Here is a 4838-nt window from a genome sequence, read left to right as displayed (position 1 = left end):
GGTAGTGGGCGCCCACACACAGACGCCCAGTCGTCCCCAGGGTTCGGTGGGCTGGCGGGGTCTTCACTCTGCAGCGGCCGTGTCTCAACCGCTGGATGGCGCTCTGGCGGGGTAGGCGGGGGCACGACTGCGTTCCGGCGCGGGGCGTTGGGCTTTGGTTCCGGGCTCAGGACAGTCCGGAGCCACGCCCTAGCCAGATGTGCCTCGCCCGGAGCCCGCGCCAAGGGTGACAGACCTGCCCCTCCCTGGCCCGCTCGGGCCATGCTGTCCTCACAAGCAAATGCGCAGTAAGTTCAGACTGTTCCTGACCTCACATGAAGCCGAGCGTAGGGTCTGAGTCTTTTTCAGGACCCATTTTCTTCCCCTTGAGATCCTTTAGGGGAAACCACCCCACCACCGAGCCCTTGAGACTCTCTGTCTGGGTGCGCCGTGTAAGGGAGGGTCCCCTCTCGCAGTTGCGGACTGGAGAAAGTCTGAATTCCCTAGTTCCCCAGTGCTCATTGTTGCATGACAGTATTTATTTTTATTGGCCTGTGTCAACTACTTGTAATTAACAAAAATTTGTGAATCTTCTGCGAAGGCCCACTTAGGTATGTGAATAAAAATCTTAAAAAGAAAAAACCCACAAAAATTTGTTTAGCGAGAACACTGGTAGGGAACAAATTTCAAACATATACAGTTTGAAGAAAGAGCAGTTATTGGCACTTTAAAGGTGGTGGGGGTCCTCGGATTAGATGGTGTGATCCATCCCTGTTAATTTTTAAACACTTTTTTATTTTATGGAACTTCAACATTTTTTAAATTTTTTTATTTAATTTTTTTAAGATTCTTTATTTGGGAGAGAGAGAATGAGAGACAGAGAGCATGAGAGGGAGGAGTGTCAGAGGGAGAAGCTGACACCCTGCTGAGTAGGGAGCCCGATGTGGGACTCGATCCCAGGACTTCAGGATCATGACCTGAGCTGAAGGCAGTTGCTTAACCAACTGAGCCACCCAGGAATCCGGAACTTCAATATTTTTTAAGTAGGCTCCACGCCCAGCATGGACCTGGATGCTGGGTTAAACTCAGAACCCTGAGATCAAGACCTGAGCTCAAATCAAAAGTCAGATGCTTAAGAGACTGAGCCACCCTGGCGCCCCACTATTGATTTCTTTTTTAACACGTGGGCCATCTAGAAGGGTGTTGTTTAATTTCCACATATTTGGAGATTTCCTAAATTTTTTTTTATGGTTGGTTTCTAACTTAATTCCATTAAGTTTGGAGAATATACTTGGTATGATTTCAATTTGTGTAAATTTATTACAACTTTTTTATGGCCTTATCTTATGCTCTCTGGAGAATTTTCCAAGTGTACTTGAAAATAGTGTATGTTCTGCTTTTGTTAGGTGGAATGTTAGCTTGTAGTTCAAACTGGTTGATCATGTCTCTATGTCTTTTCCATCCTTACTAATTTCTGTCTGGTTGTTCTATCAGTTACTGAAAGAGGGGTATTGCAACTTATAATTGTTCAGTGGTCTATTGGTCATGTGTCTGGGGTCTGTTGTTAGTATACATTTTTATTTGATACATATATTTACTATATATGTATATGTGTGTAGATATCTGGTGTATTGCCCCTTTTATCACTATGAAATGTCCTTCTTTGTTTCTAGTACAGTTTCTTTAAGTAGGCTCCATGCCCAATATGGGACTTGAACTCATGACCCTGAGATCAAAAATCACATGCTCTACTGACTGAGACAGCCAGGCGCCCCTCTGTACAATTTATTATTTTTTTAAAAGATTTTATTTATTTATTTATTTATTTGGGCTGGAGGGGGGCATACAAGTCCATACACGAGCCAGGGGAGAGGCAGTGGGGGAGGGAGAGGGAGAGAGAATTTGAACAAAACTCCCAGTCTGCTGCAGAGTAGCAGCCCGACTCTGGCTGGAGCCCTCCACTGTGATGTCATGACCTGAGCTGAAACTAAGTTAGATGCTCAACCACCTGAGCCACCCAGGCACCCCTATTACAATTGCTTTTAATAGCTATTCTGTCTGATAGTAATTCTGTCCTTCTTAGTCTCTTATGGTTATTGTTGGCATGGTATATCTTTTTTTAAGTTTATTTATTTAAGTATTGTCCATACCTGACGTGGGGCTCGAACTTACGACGCCGAGATCAAGCGTCCCATGCTCCCCGAACAGGGCCAGCCAGGCGCCCCCCATGGTATATCTTTTCTCATCCTTTTACTTTCAACTTATTGGTGTCTAAGATCTAAAGTGTGTCTTTTATAGACAGAATTTACTTGGATCTTGCTTTCTAATTCAGTCCAATGGATCGCTTCAAAATCAATTACCCCATAACTTAGCACCATAACATTTTTATGATCTCACCCAGTTTCTGAAGTTAGGATCCAGGTGGTTGTGGCTCTGATTTTCCATGGAGTTACGCTCAAACCGTCTGTGGAGTTGCCGTCATCAGAAAGAAGATTTCGCAAACTCCGGCTGTGGCCAAACCCACTCATTGCCCCGTTGAGTATGGCTCCCAGGCTAAGAATAGGTTGTACATTTTTAAATAGCTGAAAACAATAAAAAGAATATTTCTTAGGGCGCCTGGGTGGCTCAGTTGGTTAAGTGACTGCCTCCGGCTCAGGTCATGATCCTGGAGTCCCGGGATCGAGTCCCGCTTAGGACTCCCTGCTCAGCGGGGAGTCTGCTTCTCCCTCTGACCCTCTTCCCTCTCATGCTCTCTCTCATTCTCTCTCTCTCAAATAAATAAATAAATAAATAAATAAATAAATAAGTAAGTAAGTAAATAGAATATTTCTTACCACTAAAAAGTATATGGAATTCAAATCTCAGTGTCCATAACTCAGGTTTTATGGGAACACAGCAAGCCTCTTGCATGTCCGTCCTGCCCAATGGCTGCTTTTGTGCTTGGTCGGTGGAGTTCAGTTGTGGTGGAGACTAGATCACCCCCAATGCCTAACATATTCACCATGTGGCCGTTACAGAAAAGGTTTGCAACCTCTGCGCAGAAGCCTTGACTTGGACGAGAGGAGCCTCCTCTGGGGAGGTTCACACACTTGGCTGTTGGCAGCAGTTTTCAGTTTCTCGTCACATGGGCCATTACACACGATTGTTCGAGAAGCATCTTGACTCCTCCTAGAGGAGTGATCCAGGAGTGAGAGAAGCTGGAGTGTCTCTTAGAACCTAACTTTCTGCCATATTCTTAGTCACACACAGCAACGCAGGTACAGCTTGGGAGGAGAGTTCACAAGGGTGTGAACACCATTGGAGGCCACCTTGTTGGCTGACCACGACATCAGTCTCTGCCTTTTGACTGGAATGTTTATTTCATTTACACTTGAGGTAATCATTGAGATAATTGCCTTTCCGGCTACCTTGTTTGCTCTTTGTGCTCTCTGTTAATCCTTCACTACCTTCTTTTGTGTTAAACTTAATTTTTAAAAAATTTTTTAAATTTAAATTTTATTTTTTTAAAGATTTTATTTATTTATTTGAGAGAGGGGGAGAGAGAGAAAGAGAGCATAAGCAGGGGGAGTGGCAGGCAGAGGGAGAGGGAGAAGCAGGCTCCCTGCTGAGCAGGGAGCCAGGCACAGGGCTCAATCCCAGGACCCTGGGACCATGACCTGAGCTGAAGGCAGATGCTTAACCAACTGAGCCACCCAGGTGCCCCAACAATTTTTTTTAAAAAGTAGGCTCCATAGGAGCCCAGTGTGGGGCTTGAACTCATAACCCTGAGATCAGGGACCTGAGCCGACATCAAGAGTTAGATGCTTAACCAACTGAGCCACCCGGGTGCCTCTATGCCTCCCTCTTTGCTATTTGTTTTTCCTCTCTGTTAATCCTTCACTACTTTCTTTTGTGTCAAACAATTTTTAATGAATCATTTAAATTCCTCTACTGACTTTTTTTAGCAGTACTTTTTGAAAGTAGTTTTTTAAGTGGTCACTCGGGATTACAATATATATCTTAACTTATCACAGTCAACTTTATTTATTTTTAGAGATTTTATTTTATTATTATTTTTTAAAGATTTTATTTGACAGAGAGAGAGAAAGAGCGAGCACAGTGGGGGAAACAGCAGGCAGAGGGAGAAGCAGGCTTCCTGCTCAGGGACTCGATCCCAGGACCCTGGGATCATGACCTGAGCCAAAGGTAGACACCCAACCAACTGAGCCAGCTAGGCACCCAAGATTTTATTTAAAAAAATAATAACAGGGGCACCTGGGTGGCTCAGTCATTAGGCATCTGCCTTCAGCTCGGGTCATGATCCCGGGGTCCTGAGATCGAGCCCCGCATCGGGCTCCCTGCTCAGCAGGAGGCCTGCTTCTCCCTCTCCCTCTCCCCCTGTTTGTGTTCCCTCTCTCGCTGTATCTCTCTCTGTCAAATAAATAAAATCTTAAAAAAACATAAAAAATAATAACAAAGATTTTATTTTTAAGTAATCTCAGATGCCCTACTTACCGCAGTCAAGTTTAAGTTAATACTGATTGAATTCCAGTAAAATGTAGCAGCTTTGCTCCATATACCTCTATTTCCCACTCCGCTCTGAGCTATTATTGTCAAATATGATCACATACAGATATGCTGTATACGCTACAATATAGTGTTATAGTCTTCTTTATAAAATATTTTATTTTTTTAAAATATTTTATTTATTTATTTGAGAGAGAGAATGAGAGAGAGAGAGAGCACATGAGAGGAGGGAGGGTCAGAGGGAGAAGCAGACTCCCTGCTGATCAGGGAGCCCGATGCGGGACTCGATCCTGGAACTCCAGGATCATGACCTGAGCCGAAGGCAGTCGCCCAACCAACTGAGCCACCCAGGC

This window comes from Callorhinus ursinus, unplaced genomic scaffold, assembly GCF_003265705.2.
Source record: "Callorhinus ursinus isolate GAN/ISIS: 27379988/994484 unplaced genomic scaffold, GSC_fseal_2.0 scaffold61, whole genome shotgun sequence".
In the NCBI taxonomy this organism is placed as follows: Eukaryota; Metazoa; Chordata; class Mammalia; order Carnivora; family Otariidae; genus Callorhinus; species Callorhinus ursinus.
This window is presented reverse-complemented; position numbering follows the sequence as displayed.